This window comes from Callospermophilus lateralis, chromosome 3 (assembly GCF_048772815.1).
Source record: "Callospermophilus lateralis isolate mCalLat2 chromosome 3, mCalLat2.hap1, whole genome shotgun sequence".
Lineage (NCBI taxonomy): Eukaryota > Metazoa > Chordata > Mammalia > Rodentia > Sciuridae > Callospermophilus > Callospermophilus lateralis.
Window position 1 is genome coordinate 105,175,383 of NC_135307.1, and position 27,320 is coordinate 105,202,702.

Here is a 27,320-nt window from a genome sequence, read left to right on the forward strand (position 1 = left end):
ATTAAAAAAAAAAAAAAAAAAAAACTATTGGAATGGAGTCAAAAGCAAAAAGTACTGGAAGCACCCTAGCCCCTATAAATTTTTAAATTTGTGGATTTTTTTTCCCTTAGAGCACTCCCCCATTGGCTTTTGGCTCTGGATAACTTGAGCTGACAGAGGAAAAATTAAAGCTTGATAGAGGAACAAGAAGGAAAGGAAGCTGAAAGAACAGAAAAAGACTATCTGCTACACATCATGGGGAAGACTGCTAGAGTCAGAATGCAGCTGTGTTAGCTGATTGGTAAAACAAAAATCCTCTTCAGAGGAACTTAACAGAATGTAGAGTCCTTTTACCAAATCATTTGTATTGCTTGTTACTAGATATGCAAAGAAGAAGTATGTAACTCATATTCAAGAAAAGAAAAAAAAAAGCACCATTAAACTTCGATAATGTATTTGTCAGATAAGGAATTTTAAAAGACTACTATAGACTGTTAAAGAAACTGAAGAAAACAAACATAATAAGTGAATAGATGCGAGACTACAGTGAGAAATACATACTATAAAAATGAGCCATACATAAATCCTATAGTTTAATAGTAAAATGAATAAATAAAAATTACTGAGTGGGTTGAAGAGCATATTGAAGATAGCAGGAGATGGATCCATAGATAGGGTCCAATCTTGAGAACAGAGGAAAAAAAATAAATGAAGCAAAGTGAACAGAGTCTCAGTGATCTAAGCATCAAAGGTCATCAAACAGTCTAACACACCTGAAATAGAAATTCCTGAAGAACAAGAGAGAGAGAATGGGGAAGGAAAATAGTTGAAGGATTGGCTGAAAATTGCCCAAGTGTGGTGAAAGATGTCAACTTCAAGTTCAAGAATCACCCAGATCCTGAGCAGGATAAATACAAACAAAACCACAGCCTTATTCTCGATCTATGTTCTGAAATCTCAGAGAAAATCTTAAAAGCACTCAGAGGAAAACCAACATGTTTTATACCTGAGAAACAACAGCTGATATTTCTCAGTAAACGACAAAGACCAGGAGGCCACCTTTAAAGCACAAAAAGAAAAAAAAAAGGTCAACCCAGAATTCTATTTTCAAAAGTGAAGACAAAGTCATGTTCGGGTAGATCCCATCTGAAGGATTCATCACCAAGTCACCTGCACTAAAAGAAATGGCAAAGGAATTTCCTGGGGTTGAAGGCACACAACATAAAACGGTAACATAGACCCACAGGGAGGAATGAGGATCCCTAGAAATGTTTATTTAAAAAATTAAGCAGATACTAATTTTTCAGTGGGTAGCACATTTGTACAACATAATCATACTTTACCTTAACTAAATTATGGCCTCTTTGTTACAGGGTATCTAAATTTAAACAAAATGAAAGAAAAACAACAGCAACAAAAAGAAAGGCGCGCACACACACACACACACACACACACACACACCCATAGTTGTGTGACCTTGGGCAAAAAGTTAACTTACCTGTGCTTCTGTTTCTTCATTTATAAAGTGAAAAGGTGGACTAAATGATCTCAAAAATTCCTTTTGGCCCAAACATACTGTGATTCTATGACTAAGCTGGAGTAGTTTATTAGTAACCATCTCCACTTAATTTTTTACTATTATTAATTTTTAAAATTTTGCTATTGTGATCCAGGTAACTGAGCCTTATTCTTAATGATCACACAAACTCACAAAATTCAGCCAAGAACTAATGAGCCTCAGAAGTGTCTTAGTCCCACCAATACCCGTTGGTGCCTCATCACACAAAACAAAACAAAAAAACAAACCCACAGCTGAAGTAATCTATTGAGGTAAGCTGCCATCCCTGTGCTTTCAAATGGCAGAGGCTAGTACAGAGAAGTGAGGGGGCTTTGTGCTCCCAATTGCCAGATTTCCTTTCACATTTGAAATGCATTGATACTGGATGCCAGTCTCTTAGTCATCTTCAACACCAAGGAACTGCATGAAGCCACATCAGAATGTGCTCAGCCAAGTGTGAAAGTTCACTGCACACGTCCTGCCTGTGTGGGAATTGAGGAGTAAGCAAGCTGTGAGCCCCCCAGGACTGGGGACAGTTAATTAAACATTCAGTGTGTCCATGTTTCACTGCAGGGAGAATCTGTGGAACCTTCAAAGAATTTTCTGATGATTTGCCACAGAGATGGACTTAAGCCAGGCTAGACTCCAAGGCTAACTGGCCACCAAGTTCTGAGAAGTTGCCCCAGGGTGGCCTTCCTCAGTTTCCGATGCTCTGTGACATTTGAGCTGGGCAGACTTCCCCTCCCGCCTCAGTGCCTCTGTGACTCTGCTACATTAAGCAAGCAGTGGAAGTCCTTGACTTAGAGCACTCTAGAACGGGCTTCTCTGGGGACCTGGGTCCCAGCTGCTTCTGCGAGGTATCAGGGGAAGGTTGCAAAATGCAGTCCTTCCTTTGGCAGATGCTTTACAATTCTGCTAAATGCAGCGTGTTCAATTGTTCCTTTCCTCTCCCAGAAAAGAGTCACTGGGAATAACGTGCTGTTTGGAAACAGGACTACTTCAAATGTCACATTAATATAATTATTTACAAATACTGGCGTAAGTGAAATAAAGGTCTGACTACAACAGAAAATTTCAAAGGCTAACACCATTGCTTTAATGAATAAAGCAAAGAAATGCTGAATAATTTTCTGCTTATTTCACAGCATTCTTTAACAAGCCTTTTGTCCCTCCTACACATACATCCCAGGTTAAATCTTCCTTTTTTAACTTGCTCCAGTCTCCCAACATACAAGCCCATAATGTGGTATATACATGGCTCGTGTTTCTGAGTAGCATTAAGATGGATTTAAACATTGCCACCCCAGAACCGTTACACCTGTTTTATGCTCTCCTTTGGGGAAAAACAACAACTGCGAAGCCCTAGGGGAAAATTCTGGGTGCACAATCATCAAGTGAAAGCCTGCTTTCAGAAATCCAAACCTCTACTGACGTCAGAGACAACTGAGTCACCAAATGTCCCTGTGAGTTGTCTGCAAGTTTCTGACAGCAAAATCCAATATATTTAAAAAATGACAAGCAGAAACTTCTAAGCTATTGTCCATTGGTGGTTGGATAACAGAACTTCTCTTCTGACAGTGTGGAGGTGTCATTTAATTAGAGCCAGAGCAAAAAGCACCTGGCTTCCTTCCTGTTTTCTGTTTGGAAGGGTGCTTCAACTCATCTACCCACGAGCTGGAGTTCACTGTTATAGAGCAGCTTGTCCTGGAGTTCTATCTTCTACCTTCAGCCCTCCAACCAGTGAGTGTAGGAGAAGGGAGGTGGTAGTCTCTTCTCTCAGAGGGATATGCCTAAAAACAAATCCTGGACCTAAGTTTCTAAAATGTGACCCTCCTGCCCATGGTTTTGCCCACCACGTAAAAAACAGCCATAAGCATTGGCATTTAAAATCTATCCCCATCCTGGAATGCATATCCTGCAGTGATGTCAGCTATCCAAAATCCCCACACATTATTAGATGTATTCCAGCTCAGGGATAAGGACAAAACATCCTTATAATCCTTACCTCTCTAGAGCCAACCTAGAATGTGTGGCTGGTAGTGAGGAACACTATAGAGATAATTCAAAATGGCGCCCCCAGACCAATGTTCAAGATGACTCTTCACCTTCTCTAGGTTGGCCAGAACTTCCACCTTATTATGCTCATTACAACAGCAAAAACAGCAGTAGCCATAAACTCACCCCCCTAGATGGGTGAGATATATAATTTGCTTTCATTCTCTTTTTTTTTTCCTATTGATCTGTCTCAGAAAAGGTGGCCAAATCAAAGGAGAACATTTTTGAGATAAGAGCTTGACATTTGTTTGACTGGAAGTTCCCCAAGGGAAATGTGGCATATTCATATCATAGAATATTATTCCTTCCCAAAAAAGAATAAAAGGCTGATACATACTACAACATGAATGAACCTAACCTGGTTTCTGTGAGGTACAATATGGTGGTGCCTGGGCAGTTGATCCTATGGTATGATGATGAAGGAAGACTCTGAGAAGCCACTAAACTCTTAAGATGGCAAATTCAAACAGCTTCCCCTTGGAAGCCAGAAACAGGTTTACTTGTCAACCTCAGACTGTCAAAGGAGCCCTTCCTCTGGCCTTGCCTTCTGTCCCCTGTGACACTTCTGTGAGAGCCCTGTCCCTCCTCAGCTCTGGCCCTACTAGCTGTGAAGGTGCCCTGTAGACATTAAGACACTATAGAACCTTGATACATCACATAGGACCAGGTGATATGTAGTAAGAGCTCTGGGCAATTATCTGAATGGCTTGTGCCTCCAAGTTGCTTCAGCTTTCCAATGGGGATAGTACTTGCTGAGGGCTGGGTTATTTGGGGCATCAAAACAAATAAAACCTGGCCAGGTATGGTGGCACATGACTGTAATCCCAGCAGCTCAGGAGGCAGAGGCAGGAGAATTACGGATTCAAAGCCAGCTTCAGCAATTTAGGGAGGCCCTAAGCAGTTAGGCAAGACCCTCTCTCCAAATAAAATATAAAAAATGGCTGGGGATGTGGCTCCGTGGTTGAGTGCCCCAACCTCCTGCAAAAAAAGAGTAAAACCTATTATTGTGATCATCATCATTACAACACGAGGAGCGTGAAGTGAATTTGTGGTTCTGGACAGGACTGAAAGAAGCTGGGAGTAGGAGAGAGTCGGTTCTGCCATAGTGGGTTCCAGTGCTGGAACAAGGTTCTCGGGGCTCTATCCCAGCAGGCGTGGTGCTCTAGCTCTGGGGGGCATGCAGAGACTGTTGAAGCTGGAAGGGACTTGATGAAATGGCACAAGCACCAGAAGCCAGGAGGCTCTTGACCATCCCCGTGCTCGCGGCTAGCCTAGAGGAAAGCCTGTTGACTTGCCTAAATGGAGAAGCCTCTAAAATTGATCCTAAACTTGGAGCTGTGACTAAGCGGCAGTGACCAGGACTACCTAAGTGTGCCACCTCTGAAAAATCTTTCAACTGCTTGGAAAAATATACTCTGAAAGAAAGCTAGACAGATGCCACTTCATGCCCAGTAGAATGACTATTAAAAAGAAGAAAAAAAAACAGAAAAAAGGAAATGATAAGTGTTGTGAAGGAGGCAGAAATTGGAACGAACCCTCATCCATTGCTGGTGTGAATGGAAAATGGTGCAGTGACTATGGAAAAAAATTGGCAGAATTACCATATGACCCAGCAATTACCATATGATCCATCAATTCTCCTCCAGGAATATACCCCCAAAGAAGTGAAGGCAAGCATTCAAACAAAACTTGTATATAAAGGGTTTTTTTTTTTTTGGTACCAGGGCTTGAATTCAAGGCTGCTCAACCACTGAGTCACATCCCCAACCCTTTTATTTTTTATTTTGAGACAGGGTCTCTCTAAGTTACTCAGGGCCTTGCTAAATTGCTGAGGCTGGCTTTGATCTTGCGACTTCCTGCTCAGCCTCTGGAGCTGCTGGGATTATGGGCGTGCACCACGGCACCCTGCCTTTACAGAAATCTTGACAGCAGTACTATTCGCAATTAGCAAAGGGGGTAAGCGACCTCAACTGCTCATCAATTGACGAACGGACCAACAAAATGCGGCATATTCATAATAATAGAATATTACTCCTTCCCCCAAAAAGAATAAAGAGCTGATACATACTACAACACAAATGAACCTTGAAAATATTATGATGAGAGAAACAAGTCGGTCTCAAAATAAACACCTAAAAGAGGGAAATACAGAGCAGAGGGCAGATCAGTGGTTGTGAAGGCCAGAGGGGAGTGGGAAATGAAAATGACTGCTTAGTGGGTATTAGATTTCCTTTCAGGGGGATGAATCTGTTCTAGAACGAGAGAATGGTATTGGATGCACAACTCAAAATATAAATGTATTAAAATTACTGAATGCTAAATTTTATGATGTTATAACATGAAAAAAAATCCAGACAAAGGTGGGGACGAGGTGGTGGAGGGAGCCTTCTAGAGCAGCAGTGGAAGGAGCCCCTCCCAGGCCATCTCTACTGCCCTGCATGTGCCCTTTGAGGGGCCTGAGCTGTCGGCTTAATTGAGAAATTATTCCTAATAAGTCCCAAGGAGCTACAGGTCTTTTCCTTACAAATGGGAAACAATCATATCTCATGGCAGCTCATTACACATTCTTTTGGTACCATGAGTTGTTTTAAAACCGTGAAATTAGTTCTGGCAGAGTTTACAGAAAAACACCCATGAGATGAGACTGAATGAGTTATGTAAGACTTCTTGTACTCTGCATATAAGATGTTAACTCCTCACTGGCACCACCAAGGACACCAGCATCCTTTATCAAGGGATGAGCCCATTCTGGTTTTCACTATGACCAACACCTGGTTGATGGGAAAGTGATAGGCACATGGAGCAGTTGGCAGGCCCAGCCTCATCCCTTTGGCTGAAACTGCTGAGGTCCCCACACAGGTAGAGGGACTTACCTACAATATTGGTTTAACCAAAAGTTCCAGTCTTTTAGTGTGTGTGTGTGGTGCTAGGGATTGAACCCATGGCCTTGTGAATGCAAGGCAAGCACTCTACCAACTGAGCTATTTTTTCCAGCCCAAGTTCCAGTCTTTTTGCAGGAGCTAGGCTGACCTCTTGGTGTGCTATACTAGAGATTTTAAGATCACTCAGACATCGCAAATATTAAGAAAGCCATCACTGGTTTATAGCTGTGTGGCTAGACAAGCCCCAGTCCAACTAAAATGGTGACTCGTTTAATCTATTGAGCTTGAACTCTGGCTTTAAGGAGACAACAGATATCAAAAGTTTTCACCTGACAATGATCACTCAGCCAATGATTAAACATGGAAAAAACCCCTTATTTAATATGTGAGTCCCAAATTATTGAGTCATGAGCTTCCCCCACCCCTTCCACTCTTCCTTCAAAGACACACACACACACTCACACACTTCTGTGATTGTGTTTCATATATAGCCTACCCACAAAAAAGAGGTCTGAGTACATATGAAATATTTTACTCACAAAATATAATCTATAGTTTAATTTATTTAGAAGATAGCAAAGAATTAGAAAACAAGCTTTAAAAGTTTGCTCAAGAAATGTCTCAAGTGTCAGCTTCTAAACTTGGAGAAGCCCTTGAGACTCTACTCAGAATCCATAGGGTCTTGTTTTATAAATGGAGACAACTGGCTTAGAAAACGCCCTACGCAGGGTTATCTGTTTTTCTGTCCCTACACTGCAACATGAGCTCCTTACAGGGGAGGGAGCCCCATAGGCAGGGGATCCTGACTGCAGCAAAAGGGATTGCTGCCCACCAGAGCAGGGAGATCCAAAAGGACTAGAAGCTGGCAGAAGGCATCCAAAGGTAAAAGCCTGGAGCCCTGGGAAGCACCAGCAAACGGTACCCTCCCTGATGGGTTGTGTTGTAGAGTGGGGGACTCAGGATCCAGACAGACCCAAGTTTGAAAGCCAGACTTCACTACTTAGTAGTTGTGCAACATTGGGTAAGTTACCCCCTCTCTCTCTGACCCCTCGTTTTCTTCTAAAAAGGAATGATGTATCAGCACTCTAAGAAGTGGAACACACTTACCTCACAAGGTTATTGTGAAAAGGAGACAATGTATACCATAATCAAACAAAGGTACATAGTTATTGCTCAGCAAAGGACTTCTTTTTTAAAGGCCTTAGGACATCAGGGTATTACAGTGTGGTCTGATTGTTCAGACTCATGTTGAGGGGTAACATAGAGCCATGTGTCCACAGTGAGAAGACAGGGACCTGCCCCCAAGATGCTGCATTGTCTTCCTACCCCTGGCCTGGTCCTCTTAGGTCTCTGCCCTGTGCTGGGCTCTGTAGCCAAAGAAATCTACTTTCAGTTCACTCTTTTTCCGTAAGTCAGCTGATAAAATAACTTACACTAAGGCATCAATGCTCATTAACAACCCAGTAGTATCAGTTAGCAAGGGGCACTGTTATAAGCCGGCAGGAACACCTCGGCGAAGGTGACGGGTCAGTGAGGGATTAACCTGGGGGAAGGAGGTCTTCCTGGTGTCATTTCAGTCATGGCTTGTAAGTGCTTTCTCCTTTACGGTTAGCCTGAAATACTATCACAAGGAGTCTGGGCCCTAATAGGTCCCCCAAACCTGGTCTCTGCTTTTGGAAGAGTTGGTACATATCTATTCAAAACATTTTAGCTCCCCTTCTGATGGATTCCTGTTTATTTATTTTATTTATATTCTGCTTGGCCCACAAATATTGGGGAGTGGGTTAAGCCACCAAGCTAAACACGTTCAGATGCCAATAAGATCCTGCCACCAAGATACAAAAAGTATTCTCTATGCTTCCTGCTCCGACTGAGAAGGAGCCTCCGTTTTTTTTTTTTTTTTCTTTTCTAATTTCCCCTGCAATCTGATGTTCTTTTAAACACCCATGTGCTGGAGATTGCAACAGCAGAGAGGTAGATAAGGAGGGAGGGGCATAGGAAGGGACAAATGGCTCATTTGAGAATGCAACAAGATATGCATATTAGAATGTCTTTTAGTCTCATTCTCTAGCCTTTGTCTCTGTCTCTCAGTACTTTTACCTCTGGTTTTCTCTTAAAAAAATACAAAAGAAATATTGCTAGCATCAAAAGGAAAATGCCAATTATATTTCACCTGATTAGTGACTGGGGATTCTGCTGTCTTGCAGAGGACTGGAATCATGTCTACTTTGTTCTCTTGTCTGTCTCCAGCTGTGGCATGGCCAGCACCCACTCTGTGTATCTCCTCCCAACTGTGCCTCCAGCAGCATTCATGCTGGTCACCAGAAATTGGCTGCAGTGGGAATCTTTACACCACAGACATGGGAAACACTTCAAGTCAGGCTCTTTTTCCCCTCCCCTGCTTCTTCTGTAGAGCCTGTTGTTAAGCACTGACCAGCACACCACTGATAATAGGTACACCACAAATGTCTGTTAAATAAACAAAGGAAGAATGGTGAGTTGTCTGTCCCATTTAATTCAACCAGTTCCGACACCTCTCCCATCAGTCATTGCAAACTCTCTGCAAGTTCTTCTCAACAACAGGATGATGAGCCTTGGGATTTAGTGATGAAGCAGAGAAGAAAATGCCAGGAAGACTAATTTAAAACAAAATTTCTCTTTGGTAATAGTGTCTCTGACTCAGCTCTGGTGGAAAGTATCAACCTTATAAACCCACAAGGAAGAGGTGAAGATTTCACATCATTTCTTATTTCTTTTGATGTTAAAAAGAGAACTGTCTTAAATGCCGCCCCTGGGCTGTGAGAGGACGGATGCCAGGCTTGCAGTGAGCTGTCACGTACAGCAGCTCCTCTTTGTGACCTCAGGGAGCAAGTGACTTTCTCTGGGTCTCAGTTTCCTTGCTCTAGACTAGTAGATAATATCTCTTCTGTTACCCCATCAGGTGACTTCTCCACATACCCATCAAACTCCTATCATCCCCTTCATCCTCCAGCACCCCTGCCTGCCTCTTTGAGGAGCTGGCTTGTTTGTTCAGTATGTGGTCTATCAGTCCCTCATCCCTGTCTCTACTCCAGCACTTACTATCAGTTTGGTCACTCCCTGTTGCTCTGTGACCATGGGTAGATGCCCCATGGCCTTCTAAGTACTTCCCATGTTGCTTGGCACATAGTAGTTGATGGTTTGATGTTCACTAAAGTCATCCACTGGAGAACTGGATGTGAAGGGGTGAACATCATATTAAAGAGTGAAGAGTCTTCACCAAGTGCAGACCCCAAAGTAGGGTTTCCTATCCTGAGGAACAGCCCTGACCAGGAACAGGCCCTATTAAGGCACTTAATCACATCACCACCAGATAAAATTAGTGAGGCACCTGAAGGACTCAGGAGGGAGGGATCAATTAGAAACTACAGAAAGCATTCTTCTCCACAGTGGCCTCCTCCCCTTCCTTCCAGTGTGTTCCAGCAGCTTTATTCCAGGATTCCAAACCCTCCCTGCCCACAGGGCTCAGAGGTAAGAATATTATATAAGGAATGAATGCTGCCTTCATTTGTTTTAATAAAAGAAACAGCCCATTTAAAGAAACACAGACTTTAGGGGCTTGGTGTTTCTGAATGTGAATGTGACCCAAAGGTTCAGGAATACAGAACGGCTGTCTTGAGAATGACCGTTTTTTCCTATTTAAAACATTCTGGAAAATTGCTCTGTGTCCTCGTGCCAAAATGAAAAAATGAGAAACATACGGGCTATTTGGAATGCCTCTTCATTTTACAGATGACTTTAATGCATAATGTTATAAAGACATGAAGCTCTCTGGCCTTAAATGCCCCTGGTGTGGCTGCCCGACAGTCCCTGAGAGGCACGCCACAGTGTGGAATCTGTGAGCAGACCCTGCAAAGAAAGCTCCCCATTGCAGATGGGTTTCATAGCTGTCTGTGGGCTGTGGAGTTTCCAGGAGTCTCTGAATAGTACACACGCAGCCCGCCCTGGGCTAATTCCTTAATGGCACAGTGTTCAAGCTCCCAAGGTAAAGTGACGACCCTGAAGGTGGTGTGACAAGCCTTACACTTCATTGTGCTTGATTTGAGGCAGCAGACACTGTAGCTAGGTAGGGAGGGAAGTGCTGATGCTTCAGATGTAGAAGATGAAGGCTCAAAGATGCCCGACTGGCTGCAGGTCTCATCATAGGCAAAGGACCATCTGGCACCAGAGCTGCTTTACACACCCTGTGGGAGTGGTGCTGGAGGGGGTGCAGGACAAAGAGGGACACCATTCTAAGTGGCGAGCTCAAGTCCTGGAGTCCCACAGACCAGGTTCTGAACCTGGGCCCTGCCAAGGACAGATCACATGATCATGGGTCAACTATTGCTCTTCTGGTCCATTTCCTCATCTGAGTATGTAACATTCCCAGATCATGTTGGATCAAAGGATGAGGGCACCCAGTATGTGGTAGGGACCCAAAGTGGTAGCCATTGGGATTTTACCATTTTCAGCTTTAAAGGGGCTTTTTTTTTTCTTTGTGACCCTGTCTGGGTGTGAATTCTCTTATTTATTTCATAGACCCTTCTCTCTTTTCCCCTTGTAGGGGGTTAGCAAATGAAAAATAGCTCAAGCATCTGGCATCCATGTTGAGAAAAAAAAAATCATTTCTGTTGAGGCATATGGTGTGTGTGTGTGTGTGTGTGTGTGTGTGTGTGAGTGTATGTGTGTGTGTGTGTGAGAGAGAGAGAGAGTGTTTGTGTAGTGTGTATATGTGCATATATGTGATGCACATGTGTGTACATATGGGGGTGTCTATATATGGGCTGTGTGTGCATGTCATGAGTCTGGTGGCCTAGCTCTTCCACTCCTCTTTATTTTGAAATGATATTCACCTGTTGTTGACAAACCATCTTTGTCTTTTTCAGATATTGCTCTGTCTACAGAGATGGAAATCTTTGCCCAGATTCAATAAGGCAGAAAATCAATTAAGGTTTTCATTTTCTGCTTAGCCTCAAAAGACATGATGCTGATAAAAGGCCTAAGTAAAGAAAGTGTGTACAGATTCCTGGAGGTTTCCTTTTGGGTTCAATGTTTTGGGGAAAATAAAATGGAAAAGAAAAACCTTACATATCCTACTGAAAATCTAAATGCTTTCCCCCTGTTTTTTTTTTTTTAAAAATTAAAGCCATGACACTCTATTTTGATTAATATGGACAATTCCAACAAAAGAAAGACACCTCAAATTTTAAAGGACGACCCTAACTAAACCTAACAGCTTGGCTTTTAAATGGCTACATTTAAATATTTCGTTCTCTGTTCATTTCCAATCCTGGGCCATAAATCACCCTTATGAACACAATGGCCTGTGCCTATAGCAATTTATCATTTGGATAATGTCACCTGGTCAGGTGTGCATTAATTTATGCCTCACATTAGTACTCCAGTTGGCTGGAATCTTCCCTCTCATCTGCCCATCCCCAGCAGCAGCCCCTGAGGACCAACTGACCAACTGGGCATGGTGAAGGCACAGACAAGCCTGCACAATCCCTCTTTCTCAGGGAGGTGGAAGAAGGTGATGGCAACAGAGCAGGGCCTCTTAATGTTCACTGTCCCAGGATGCAACCTATTATGAAATGTTCACCAAGCCCCGGGGGAAAAAGAGGCACATGGGTGCAACCTGTGTGTCAGGTTTTCTCACTCAGGGGAACATGAAGGATTGAGCCGCATTGAGAAGGAGGGGACAGTGCCCTTGAGGTGGCATCTGAGTGGAAGGGATGCCAGGGTGGCTGTGCTGAGTTGAAGTCCTAACTTTTCTGCTCACTGCATGTCACCTTGGTCATGTTACATCATTTTCCTGGGTCTCAGGCAACAAACAGATGTCCAAGATCTTGCTTCCCCACATTCTAGACTCTGATTCAAGAGGAAACATGGCCAGTTTTTAGGAGATCCACTTGCTATTACTACTCACTACCCCCATGACTGTAATATTTTCTCCAGTTACCCCCAAAGACCCAGGACAACTTTATGTGTCTGATCCCTAACATGGAGAATTGGCATTTATACCTTGGATGGGGGAATCCATGTGCTGTGAGAATTATCCCAAAGACCCTCCAGTATCAGAGGGAGCAGTCAACCTGTGTTTTCTTGACATTAGCTATTATACATAATCAGTGAATAAAACAATGTCATTTAAGACTTCATACAACCTCAGGAGGCCCACAGTAATCATTTCCACTTCAAGAATGAGAAACTGAGGCTCAGAGAGGTAACTTGCCCAGGATCACACAAGGATGACAGAACCTGAATCAGAACCCAGAGTCCTCTGACTCCAAAGAGTGATGTGTCCACAGTGCTGGAACTAGCAAGTTCATGGGCCAGGGTCACTTAAGATGTGGCTAAGTTAAGTCTGACTACTTAAGCTCCTTTGGTGATTAAGATCTGCGTTAGCCAAGAGGAACTACAAATATTTTTGAATTTCTACAAACAAAGGATGTGACTATAAAATTACATATGGATGAGATTAAACAACTGATTTCAAGAGCCACACACACAAACATTAGTCTTCTTGCATTTTAGGCAGGTTTACACATTTGAATTGTAAATTTAGAGATCCTTTCTCAATTAATATCGCTCTATAAGCCTGTGATCATGGCTTTTAAAACTAAACTAGGCTCTTTTAACAGAAGAAACCAAAAACCTAAAATCCAGATTCCTCCATTGTTCTTTTGAAAACACAGTCATTGGCCTCTTTATAGGTGTAGCTTTAAAAATGATTTCTACATTACCCATGTAAATCAAGGGAAAGGAATTCCAAGCCATAGCTTTTAAATGCACCAGTTTTGTTTAGGGCGTGAAAATTGTGAGATCCCATGGTTCCAGGGTGATGAATCACTGCTTCCACCAGTCACTTCCCCAAAATGAAGCCCAAGTCATCCCAAGCTCCTCTCTGTCCCCCAATGCCCCCCCCCCCCCCCGCCCTCTTAGCAGCCATCCCCTCTCACCATGACGCCACTCTCCTCTGACAGGCCAGGGAACACCTGCCAGAGGGTGACTTCACCATCCCCAGTCACTCTGACAACAGCCCAAATAAAACCCTGTCATTTAAACCATAAACAACATCCAACCAGGCTGGGGAGTTCAGACACAGTCATAAAGGCCAGAGAGAAAGAGGAAAGAGGGCTGTTGCCACAGAGAAAACCCAGGTTCCAATACTTTTGACTGACAGTATATTGTCTTACCCTCTCTGATCCCATTTTCTATTGTAGGATAGAGTAATAATAGGATCCAATTCATTGGGTTGGTGTAAGAGGCTGAGTATTTATTTAAAACAGGCCCTAGGTAGCACTCAATCCAGGAAGGCTGAGAGTATATTGTTTACTAATATAGGACTGTATTAGTGACCATTCTAGAGCCCAACAGGCTCCTCTCACTGTGGCAAACCAAGCAGCATACCATTAACAAGGATGTGAAAGAGGCTTGGGTTCGTGTTCCGATTATGTCACTGGTCAGATGGGGGTAAATCACATTACTTGGTGTCAGTTTCCAATTCTGCCAAATAAGAGTGTGGATGGAGGCCTCAGGGTTCCCCTTATGCTTCTACAACATGCTATCTTTTCCTCTTCCCATTGTTCAACCCTGGGGCATTAGTGCAAGCAGTAGAGTTTTACATTTCAGGAACCCCGGAGCCCTTCCCTTCAGAGTGCTGACTCCTCCATCCAAGATCCCAAGCTGCCTCCTCCCCCCAGAATGTGGAGGGTGGACTGGGCTGGGTTGGGGGCACTGGGAATCCCTGGTGAAGCCTCCCTCTTGAGTGCTCCAGCCAATTTCACTGCATCTTTAATAAGCATTTGAGGCAGTGACGTGCTGCTTTGAAATTTTCCTTTCAGTAAGGAAAGTCAGAACTGTCAGAAGGAGTCTAACTCTTCTGCTTTTGATTTCCTGATAAGAGCCCAAGAGAGGAAAAATGCAAGGGGTTTTTAAAAAATCTGCAGGGGCAAGGAAAGTACATACTTGGCTTCTGGCCGGCCACTGAGCCTGAGCGAAAAAGCACCCACAATTGACGTGTTCTGACTATAAGCTTGCCTCTGTGCAAGAGTGTGCGCCTTCACCCATCAAGAGCAGCAGCACACAGACTAAAAATCTAGGCCAGACGAGCGGTGAATGGTTACAACTTCTTTTACCAGCTCTTCTGGAACACCACTCTTTCAATATGACACAAGAACTCTCCTCAGCGGTGCTAACGGGAACTTTCAGATGGTCTTTACTGTTGTCTCTCCCAGAGAGTGGCAGTGGTGATGAGAATAATAACCACTCCTGGTATCTGTAAGCCTTCACGGTTTCATAGAGTGCTTTCATCTACGTACTCTCCTTTGATCTCCAGAACAATGCTACAGAGTAGGCAACATGGTATTATTATTCCCATTTTACATATGGGAATAAAACCAACATGCTTTGTGAGGTTAAGGACCAGCAGGTCAGAGCTAGGAATGGAGTCAGGGCTTCCTTGCTGTGCACCATGTCCCCTGTCCATTATTTGGAGTATGTCTTACAAACAAAAAAGTAAGAAAGAAAGAAAGAAGGAAAGAAGGAAAAAAAGAAAGAAAAAAAGAAAGAAAGAAAGAAAGCCCAGAGCTAAGAGCTAAGAGTGAGGGTCTCTGGTTTTCAGTTTTGATTGTGTTCTCTCTGAGGTGGGGACCATGGACCTGCCACTTCTTTGTAGTGAGGTTCCTGTCTATAAATTGTCCTTCAGCTCTAAATTCTGTAAATAATTCCATGTCTCCTTGGAATGACCAGACTGACTGACATCAGATTTAGATTGGTAAATTGCATGTCATAGTGGCCTGGATTGCCACAATTTTGGAGGAAATGTGTATAGTTAATCCTGATTCTTTTTTAATATTCATTTTTTAGAAGTTACACTTGCACATTATTTGAAGAGACAATTCTACAAAGAAAAAAACCACAGTCCCTCTCTACATTTCTCATGTCCCCAGAGCAACCACTCTCAACTCCTTGCATGACTCTTTTGATATTTACCTCCATGTCTCTAAATAACAAGTTTATGGAACTACTTCTTAACTTTTCTGCTTAGGCTTTGTCTAATGACCTTCCAATGACAGATGGAAAATGAGGTTTTAGCTTTCTTTTAAGGACCCCCCACCACACACATGCACATTTCCTGTCCTCTGTCCTGCCAGTACAGTTCTGTCACAATATGGGTTGGATCCATAGTCTACACATCTGTTCTATGACAACATAAATGCTATTTATTCACTGCTGTGTCATTCGCATAGGAAGAGTCATATAAATCTCTGTATAATATTGTGTTTTTCCTGATGTTAATAATTCACTTTTTCATTTGCTTAATTTTCTCCCTACTTATTACTTATTCAGTCCTAACATATTCAAACACACAGGTATTTTATCAATTTCACCTTCTTGAGGTCATTTCCTCAGGATCCTTCTGATTTGTTCCCATCTGGGCTGGTTTTTCCCTGAACTGTTGCATGTCTATTGTCTTGGGATTTCTCTATTCCATGATCCTGGGGACTCTCTGGACTATTTTGTGGGCCTATTTGTTTCTTAGGGCTTCCTATTTATTTTTATTTTTATTTTTTGCTTATGCCTTCCTTTTTGATGATGTATCCTTTCAGTAGTTAGTGAGAATGTGTATGAGGTAAAATGTTGGAGACTTCATGTGTCTGCAAATGTTTTAATTCTAACCTCACTTACACTTGCTGGTTTGGCTAGTTAGAAGATTCTACACCACAAGTCATGTTTTTTGAGTTGTTGAAAACCTTGCTTCATGGCCCCCTGGTTTCCAAAGTTGCTTTGGAGGAGTCTAATACCAGTCTTATTCACGATCCTTTATATAAAACCTGCTCTTTCTCTTTGGAAACCAAGGATCTGCTTTCTTGTCTTTGGTGTTTTGCAACCCTCACAATGAGCCTGTCTTGCCATGGATCTAGTTTTAACCCTTTATATGGGGCATTTGAGAGATCCAATGGGAAATTTCAGTTTGGGGAAATTTTCCTGAAATATCTCTTGGGTTATTTTATCCTTTCCACCACCTACACTTTCTTTCTGGTTTTCATTTCTACTTTTACATTTTTAAGTCATTACAACTCATTATTGTTTTTGAATACCCCTTTTTAAGAAAATTATTATTTCTTCATGAATGTATCTTCACTTACCTCTCTGTTTGTTAAAGTAGGGGTATTTCCTTTCTCCCCTCCCCTAATCTTTTCTCCTCCCATCAATTTCTATTTTATTAAATGGGCCACTTTTTTAAAAAATGTGTATTTCACATTAGATGCTTTTTTCAAGTACCTGGTGATTCTTAGTTATGTAGACATATTGAAGAGTGGAGCACTAAAAAACTGAGTATGATTTCTGGGTTTGTTCACTGTTGGAATAATTGATTGGGGAACTCCAATGCCAGTTTTTATTACTAGTTTTTTTGTGTTTTTTCTTTTTGGTGTATGTGTATGGTGCTGGGGGCTGAACCCAGGGTCTTGTGCACCAGTGCCTGGGTTTTTTGATCTTTTTAAATCCCTTTGAATGGTCAGATATCTCAGAGACCATGCCAGTTCCTGACTCAGGGTATACATCTGGCTGCTATGGTGTTGGAGACAAATTCAAGAAAAAAAGCAGGAAGTCTCCAATTAAATACATGGACACACTATTAACTCCACTCTTGCTACGTAGTGTTCCAAGTCTAGAGATACCATTTCACATTATCCAAAGAATAGTTCTCCAGTCAGAGGAGGGTTAGGGCAGTTTTCCAGAATGGATCTGAAATTCAAACTGCTTCTGGAAACAGACTTTTAATCAACAACCTAATTTGAGCCTATCAGCTCCATTTTCAGAAGTAACTTTATATGGGGCATCAATTCTTGAACCTTTGTGGTACTGGATTCTGTGATATTATGGGTTCTCCCAATTGCTGGCATGAGATTCAGCCTTCTCACGTCTGGTAACTCAGCAGCCTCTATTCCATCAGCTTTCCAATTTTCAAAATATCATTGCTCATATATTTTCTCCTGTTCTTTTTGGCTTAGTGGGTTATCCATTTCAAAGACTCCCACAAATCATTTTAGTGTATTTTAAGAAGAGAAGAGGGTTAAATACGTGTGTTTAATCTGCTATCTCTAACCATTCTCTTTAAGCTCCTGCTTTCTGTGTTTAACATAGTAAAATAATCAAATACTCTTTGGACTAACAGTATAAAAATACTGTCTGAAAAGAAATCTTAATCCATGGGGAAAACTGACAGTTTCTTTGTGTCATTTATGATTGTCCACATCTCAATTCTCATTGCTACCTAGTACATATCTGTAGGTCTGGCTGTGACCAGAGGATTTATAATCTGTCCCTTTCAAGTATCTGTTTGACTGTTGATCCACAGTGAACAATGCACAAAGCCAGTCCAGGACCAAAGTATCTCAATTTCATTCACTGTCTCTTGAGCAGCTGACTACTTTCCATCTCAGATTATTCATGGAAGTTGAATCATTTGCATGTCCAGTATCTTAACACTGAAATGGTAAATTTCCAGTGAACACCTTTCTACTTTTCACTGTACACCAAGGATGTGCAAGGTGAGCTCTGTCTACTCAAATCCTGTGAAACCTGTAGATGGCAAAGACAAAATCTTCATGTACTCCCATCTTAAGGCAGTGAGAATCTAGGCAAGCTATGTTTTAGGAGCTCCATCCCCAGTGGGGAGTAGAGTCTGTTGACTGAAATATGGTTTCAACATGAGTCATACTCTATTGTAACCTTTGCTCATCTTTCCCTCAGTCTGCAATCAAATTCCCAGCATGCCTTGTGGCTCAGCTTAGAGACTCTCATTGGTCACAGTCAAGGAAAAGAAACTACTCTAGAATATTATATCTTTATTATATTTATTTATCAAGTCAGCTCTAATAATAATTTTTTATACATTATAGCTTATAAAGCACTTTCTACCTTTGTTGTCTTATTTTGTCATTGAAATGATCTTGAGAAGTAGCATAAGTATCATAACTTCACATATGAGAAAGTCAAAGCTCAGAGAACTAAGGCATCATATTCAAGATTGCTCAGTAAGGTGGTGGAAGAAGTGTCCCTTGAGCATAGGTCTTCAAAATTGCACTTAACTTTGATTTTCTGTTATATTCTTAGGTAAATATTCAATAGTCGGCAGCACTCAGTTCCATGCTATGGGGGGGGGTGGAAACCAGGTACTTAGAATTTAAGCAACATATAATCTATGTGGATAAGGAGGCATACTACACTTTATAAAACCATCCAGGAAAATTATGAGAGAGTACATAATTAGGGACTATGGTATAGCTTTTCTAGTCCAAAGGGACACTTTAATGCAATGAAGATCTGCTTTTAAGTGGCCCCCAGACTTTGTATAGTATGTCTCCATGTCCGGATGTTTCCTCTTGCATAGAAGTAGGTTCTCTGAGTTCTTAGTCCAATAATTTCATCTTTCTAATTCTGACACAAATGCTTCCTCCTCCTCAAAGCCTTCCCCGACCTCCTAGATGGAATTAGCCTATGTTCTCCATGGCGTCCTGCCTGCGACTCTACTGTCTTGGAGCACACTTTGTAAGTTAAGGATGCTGGTTTGGGCAGAGGTGGGCAGGGTGAAGTGGACATATGGTGCCTTCCTCCTCTCCAGGCTGCAAGTTCCTGGCTCCATATCTCCAGCCTCCAGTGCTAGTACTGACATGTGCAATGAAAAAATAAATTAATGTTCTGAAAGGGAGGCCACAGCTTCCTAAGATGCCCAATGTTATCCCATAAGCATCTTTCCTAAGCTTGAATCCTGGAATTTTGGAGGGAGGGCACCAGCAGTGAAGAAAATAGGTAGAAGGGAAGGAGGGGGCTGCACCAGCTGATGCCTAAGGATTGCTGACTTCACCCTCCTGCATCAGAACAGGAAGCCCCAGACAACAGTGGCCCCTCTGTCCTCTCATCCCCTCCCCACTTACTTGGCTTTGTTCACCATTTTCCATTTGTGCTGTGATTTTTCTTCCCAAGGGCTGCCTTTGGCATCACTACGAATCAGCTTCTCTCTGTGCATAAAGGCTGTTGAAAGTGCGGAGGAGTAGAAGCCGCATTTATTAGGACTTTTCTGGGTGCTTCTCCTCTCCTCCAGGGCCTTTACCCTGGCATGCTGAAGGACAGACCCAGGTCTCTGAGGCCTCCCGCCCTGGAGGTTTATTCTTTGCTTAGGCATTGGGCTCATCTGAGTCCATGTTCACATGCAGGCGGTGTGAGACACAAGGGTTTGAGAAGATGTAAAAATCCCCAGTTTCTTTTCCCACGGTTTGACCTTAGGCCATTGAACTAGCCCAACAGTGTTTCAGTTTACTCCTCTATAAAACGGAGTCTAATGACGCTTCGCCTAACTCGTGGAGGAGTGGCGAGGCTTAATTAACCAATGCTCATTTCTCTCAGCACTTTGGACGTCCTCCATGGGCACAAAATTATGTTATTACTTGGAATAATAATAATAGTTTCCCCTAATAATTCTGTGTTATTATTGCATTTAAGGAACTGTATTAGAGGCCTTCTGGAACTAGTTTAATACCTATAAATGTCTCTCCCTGGCAAAACAAGGGAGTATTGCCTGGTGATTATGGTTTGTCTTACATTTCAAAACTAGTCCGTTTAAACCCTCAGCAGAGTCCTTAAACCAGCGCCTGGCCAAGGGGGACCTCTTTTGATCTCTATCGCTGGACCACTGAAAGCACTTAACTTCAGCAAAGCAGCTTGTGTTCAAAAGCCTCTGAGTTGGCAACTCTAAAGGCCCAGCCTAAGAATGTGAACAGATAGGCGCAGAGGAAAGATAAGCAACCCATCTTCCTCCACAGCCAGAGCAAGGTGCTGGGGTCACAGATACCATCACCGGTGCCCCCTATTTACTCCCACCAGTGTCCTCTGGCTCTTAGAGTCAAGTTTAAACTCCTCCCCAAGGCTCGCAGAACCCTCCAGCGCCTCAGTAGACACCCTCTCCTTGTCCTCTCTTCCCCCATTCTGATCTTAAAAAATTTTGTTTGTCATTGACAAAGAATAACTGTACATACTTATAGGTATGATGTGATATTATGGTACACATTTACACTGGGAAATGAACACATCCATCATCTCACGTGCTTGTCATTTCTTTGTGTGAGAGCATGTAAAATCTAGTCTTCCAGCGATTTTAAAAAACATAGCCCCTCCCCTTAACTGCAGAGAACGCATTCCAAAACCCATCTGAGTGTCTAAAACCTTGGGTAGGACCAGATAGTATATGTACTCTGTTTTTTCCTGTACATACACACTTAAAACTCCTCTTCCATCTTAACGAAGCTTTTATCATGTACTGTCGCTGTGACTCTTGCGTTCTGAGGTGCAACAGCAAAACTTTATTTTTCTTTCATCACAGTCTCATGATTAGATTTGTTCTGGGCTGGGGATGTGGTTCAGAAGCAGAGAACTCGTGTGTCCAAAGCCCCAGCTTTGAATCCCAGCCAACACACACACCAATGTTTTCTGACTACAGATCCTAGCAATTATCCGCAGGTGATTTTTTTTTTTTCCTGTTCTTATTGGGTATATTTACCCTTTCATGTAAAGGAAGCTCTTCATGGGTTCCCTTTGGCATATTGGAATTGGTAGTACCACTACTCTTGTGCTTTGGAGCCAACATGAAGTGAAGTAAGGGTCACTTGAACACAAACACTGTGATACTCCAACAGTTTACCTCATAACCAAGATAGTAACTAAGAAGCTCACAGGTGGGTAATACATAGAGTGTGGATATGCTGGACAGAGGGACAATTCGTGTCCTGGTAGGGTGGACCAAGACAGTGCCAAGAGTTCATCATGCTACTCAGAACAGCTGGTAATTTTAAACTTGTGAATGGTTTATTTCTGGAATTTTGGACCTCTGTTGACCATGAGTAACTGGTCATGGAAACTGAGTGCATGGAAAACAAACTGTGGATAAGGGCAAGACTACTACACACTATCAACTAATGTCAACATGTGATGCAACAGATCACCAGAACTCATTGATTCTGTCTCCATCTTGATCTGTTATTTCTTCAAAGACACCAGATCCGTGTTCTCGTTGCCTTTACACACCCTGTTCCTGCCCAGCAAGCTCTTCTTCCTTGTCTTTATTTTCAGTTCTCAGGTAGATGTTGTCTCTTTACAAAGTCTGGGCTGAGGCCCGTTTTAGGTGCACCCATAGCGCACTGTGATTGTCCTCTGCATCAAAGCACATGGCAGACACTCATGCTTGCTGTTTCCTTTCAGGCTTGCCCATGCACCTCTGTCCTTGGGGCATAAACCATGCTAGTCCTGTGCACTGGGTCTGCACACACTAGGTGCTTACTCAATGTTTGCTGAACAGAAGAATATCATTTGCTTCTCTTTTTGCTTATATCCGGTTCTCTCATATTCTATACCTCTATCCCAATGCTAATCCTTCCTTACCTTTAACTTTAGCAAAGCAGCTTGTTTTCAAAGCCTAACAGCTAACAATTCTAAAGTTTCAATCTGTAAAGCCTAAGAGATAGGCACAGAGGAAAGAAAAGCACCCCAACCCCCACAGCCAGAGCATGGTGCCTTCTACACCAACCACAGGTGAGTGAATTGGATGAAGAAGGGAGAAAAGAGAGAAGTAGATTCCTGAAGGGAGATAAATATAATGCAGGCCCTGGGGATTAGAAACAAGGGAAAGTGAGAAAGGAGGAAGAATATCTGGAGGGGAAGATCTGAAATGAAAGCAGGGAAGAGTATAGGAATTTTAATATGCTAAAATTCTGAAAATAAAATCATCCTTAAGTTATACTTTTTAGGAATCTTCCTTGTAAAAGAAGTTGGGTAGGAAGGAGAAGCCTGTTAGTATTCTTTATGTACATTATCTCCTTAGTCCTTGTACTCACCCTATTTGACAGGAATTTGAGCCATATTTTACACAAGACAGGGAAGCTCAGAAAGGTGGAGCACCTTGCTCAAGGTCACACAGCTAAATTCAGAATGTGCTTTTATCCCACTTTGCTTCATTAGAAGTATAGGATGACTGCTCCACTGGTAGAATGTCCTTCTTTTGGGATTCTGGAATCCTCAAAGATCCTATTTCTTTGGGATGTAGGGGAGAAATGTGTTATCTAATAACTGAGAACAAAAGTAACTTAGCATCCTGTTGGTTGTTAAATGCTGCACCGTAAAGAGTGGTTCCTTGCTTTTTTATGAAAAAAAAAAATTCCTACTTCCTTTCATCAGAAGAAAAGTGAGTTGAACTGACTTTCCTTGGCTGTTGGTTTGTCTTTCCTATGATTGGCAGGTGTCCCAGAGTACTGTGTATATAGGCCCAGCAAGAAAGTTGCTAAGTCCTTGTTGCTGCAATATTTTCCATCAAGGTCTGGGCCAAGCAGACAAAATTGTGCTTATGGACTTCAGCAAACTCAGCACAAGGAAGGCCAGTGGGCATGCTGAAGAACTGCCTCTCCAACATTGTGTCCTCTCCTACAGACTCAGTGACACCAGTAAGTAGATTCTTGCAGTCCTGTGCATTTGACATCTAAATAACTTGGTCTCACTCTCTGGTTTTCTGTATCTAAATTTCCCCTCCCTTTGGGGCATGAGATTTAAAAGAAGGCTCTTGAGCAGAGCAAGCAACAGTCTCGTCTTTGATTTATGCTATTACTGGAACTGTAGTCCTTGAAAGCAATTCCGTCACTACTGTAATGAGGACGGAGCTTCCGTTAACTAATAAATCCTTCAGGAGTGTGTTTCGATGCTGTTGAACTTTTCATTAAACCATGATGTACAAGAAGGAAGAAAGATTTTAAAATAACATGATGCAGACACACATCCACGGTGGAATTAGTCAAGGCCTAGGAACATCATGTGTAAGACAGCCTATTTGACAATCAGTAATAACACATTTCTCCTGCAAATACCAGGTAACTTGGCCTTTCTTCTTTCCTGGGCCTGTCTTTGTACAGGGAAGGGAGAGAACTAAAACCTATCTGTGATTCAATCAGAAAATGCAAATGAGGTCAAGTTTCTTACAGGCTTGTGAGATTTCCCTAGAGAAATTTCCCCAGCGTCTCCTCTGCTGCTGGTGCCCTTCCGAGGCTAGGGCTTGTCTGTGGAGTGAGAGGAACACAGGGCAGGCCCCCTCCTTTTCTCCTTGGACCTCCAGCTGGATAGGCTGTTGAATTCCATGAAGGGGCTCCCTAGAGACTATCACCTAGGAACTGAAGTCAAATCCAGACACACACACAAAAGGGCTGCCTTAGGTGGGTAGACCTGGTGGCCTGCCTCTCTGCCCTGTGTAAAGACCCTGAATCCAAATCAGGCAGGAGGGACACTGCTTAGGCAAATCCTCTTAGAGAAGGGATCCTGGGACCATCCTTCCAGCTTCTGGGACCAGTGATTCCACCCCTGCAAGAACCCCAGGGAAACCTGTAAGGAAATCTCCCCCACAGGGCCCTTCCCTCCCACAGTCCAACTAGAAGTGTGTGTATGTATGTATAGGGGTGTGTGTGGGGGGGTGTACACGTGGGCCTCCCCTGGGCCACAGAAACCTGAAGCCTACCCTAGCATCTTGCGATTGGGAAACTAGCAGTTTGGGACAAGCTGACAAGTGATACTGCAAGTCAGGACGCTTGGCCCCACCTTCCAGCAACCTGAGGGTGGTTCAGGGAATTTATAGGGTTTCTTTTGCTCAGCACAGGTTCTAGCATGTTTTAAAAGTTGCTTTTTTTTTTAAATCCAGAGAAACTTTAACACTGCTTATTAAAGCTATATGCAAGTTCCCTTAAATTTTAAATGACTGGGCAGTATCAGGATCTGCCTTTCCAGGGGCTGAGAGAAGGAAGGAAGACACAGGACACCTCTATCCCCACCCCCAGAGCTCTCAGTGTGCCAGGTCTTAAAGCAGACGACCCTTGATTAAACATCTCACATTGTGGGAAAGGTTGGTGAGAAAGAGACTGCGTTATGTGAAAGGGGTTCTGATTTGATGTCAAAATGGGTATATTTGCTTTCCTGTAAATTTTTAAGTGAAATGTTACCTTCTTGGCCTGTAGCTTTCACATTGAGAATGAAGACAGAGAGGGTGGGGGTGGAGGTAGCAGGTGTATGGGTCTTACAGGAAACTTGGAGGATAACAACACAGATTTCCCCTAAACTGTGAAAACTGCAAATCTGGAGGTTCCAACATATTTATCAATCGACCTAGTCTCAGTTTTTCATTACTGAGCTTCTTTCCACCACAGTGTCTCTCAAAGCACAGTCACACGCTTCAGATCTTAGAACTACCAGGGAAGCTTATTGAAATGCAGATACCCAAGTCCTGCCTTGAAGGATTCTGGGTGTCATCCAGAGATCTGTACAGAAGGAGGTTGATCTCTGATCCCCAAACCCCACCCGACTCCTCCCCACCCCAGCTCTGGCTATTCTATGATTCTTGATTCTCTGGAAAGGAGCACCATCAGGAACTGGGGCTGTCCCACTTCCAGAATACACATCACCTCTGCCAGGTGTCACCAATTACCTAGGACCTCTGCCAAGACTGGCTCCTCCCGCTGGTTGACAGTTAGTTGTGTAGGGCTCCATCTTCCACTGAGGACGCCATTAGTTCCTCTGGGCTTTCTGATTGCCGGCTGTGGTGTGTTGTCCTTGGTGGCAGCCTTTTTCTATCTCCCTGCTGTCTGACCATCCCTTTCAGTCCTGTCTCTGGCCTCTGCAGTTGCAGACAGGGGCTCTTGGCTCCTGTGCTCCATGCTGGGTCCACTCCATGTACTGCCCATTTCCTGGTACCTGTGGACCTCAAAGTCTTCAACCCTCCAGGAGGCGGGGGGCTCCCCTCTAGCCTTCTACTTCTTTCTCTTACCACCCAAAGCGGTCCAAAGACTTCCCTTTCACATGAATGTGACTGGTAAGTCAACATGCACCATGTTTACCTCCTGCTCCTAAAATAATGGCTCCCTCCTCTGCATTCCCCAAAGGCTTGGAACACAGATTGCTTCGCATCATATTCTAATGATCTGCATTCATCTCTCCTCCCTGCCTAGGTTGCAAGTCTATGACGCCAAGAACTGTGTCTTACTCATCTTTGCATCCCTAGCAACCAGTGTGGGGCCTGATGATACTGGTACAAACATTCACTGAGTGCTTACTATTTGGCAGGCACAGGGCTTGGGGCAATATGCCACTTTATGCAATATGTACTGCACCACTTTATCCTTCCAACAACCCCACAAGAACTGTGCTTTTATCAGTCCATTTGAATAGATGAGGCCAGTGAGGCCAAAGCATTTAGGTAACTTGATTCATCGCGTATCTAGTAAGTGGTCAGTTTAGGATTGGAATCAGCCAGCTGGGATTCCAGAGCCTTATATGAAAGTTCAATTAAGGTTTGCTGAATAAATAAAGGGCATATAAACAAATGAATGTGTGGCAGTATCCATAGAAGCACTACATTTTAGAGCAAAAGGAAGCATAGAGACCATTTATTCCAAGCCCTGATTTTGTTTTGGGGGAAACTGAGGATCTAAGCACCTGGTGGGAGCCCTGGTGTGGAAGAGATAGCCTGAGTCAGAACACAGATGGCTCTGTCACCCACCACCAGCCTGGGCAAGTCACTTAACCTAGCCTCTTTCTCCCTCAGTATCTTCATCTGTTAAATGGGACTTGTAATAGGATTCTTCTCACTGTTTATTGTTAAAATTAAATAAGATAATAAAAATCTCTTAGAATAGTGCCTCACTTGAAACAATGCCCTTTAAATGCTACCTATTATTATTGACAGAATCATAGCAATTGGGGCTTCAAAACAGTCTTCGAAATCATAAACCCAACTCTTAGTTTATCAAGGAGGAAACTGGAGTTTAGTTTCATTTTTATTTCCAGGACTGGAATTACCAGATTTGACCATTTTAAAAGAAACATGGTGACCTTCTCATTCAATAGCTCCACTTAGCAAACCAGGAAGCTGTAGTCCAAGGAATCACATGACTTTCCAAGATCTCTGCCGCATCCCAGCAGAGCTGGGAGTGGACTTGGGCCTCCTGATTTCAGCTACACCACGACAGGCCCATTCGTCAGCCTGCTCCACACCACCCTCTTGTCCCAGGCTCCTAGCTAGGAACAGAGAGTCCAACTATCTGTGATTTAAATTCAGTAGAAACATTCCATGCTGGAGCTCAAATTCAAGGCAAGCAGGTCCATCAAGATCCAGTTCTTTCATATGACAGGTGGGTAGAATTACAGAATCACATTGCAACCAGGGATTTGTGAGATCCACCCTGGAAGATGGCAGAATTACCCCCACGAGTCTGTTTGGTAAGCACATAAATCAGCATTTGGGTGGCACACCACCCAAGGTCTACACTAGCCAGCAGTCAGCAATCAACACCAACCCTCCCTGGCACATTGGTGTTTTATTTTTTTTAAACCCCCCACCAGTATTAGGCGCTTCTAGAAATGCTGATGCCCCAGCCATAGCCCAGATTAACATAAGCAGAATCTTTAGAAGTGGAGCCAGGCAACAGTATTTTTTTTAAAGCCCCTAAGTGAATCTAATGTGCCACAAGATAAGAGAAATGTCTTCCACCCAAATTGGCAGCATCACATGGGAATTTGTTGGAAATCCGAATTCTACGTTTGGTAATCTCTGTTATTTTCTCTCATGGTTCTCTATTGCTAGTTTCCATAACATTCAGCAAGACATAAAATTATTTATTTATTCACTTAATGTCCTTCGCCTGCCCTGTCCTCAGATGGTAGGCTTCATGAATAGAGTCTATGGCTGTTGTATTACTCACAGCACCATGCCTGCCACAAAGTAGACACTCAATGAATAT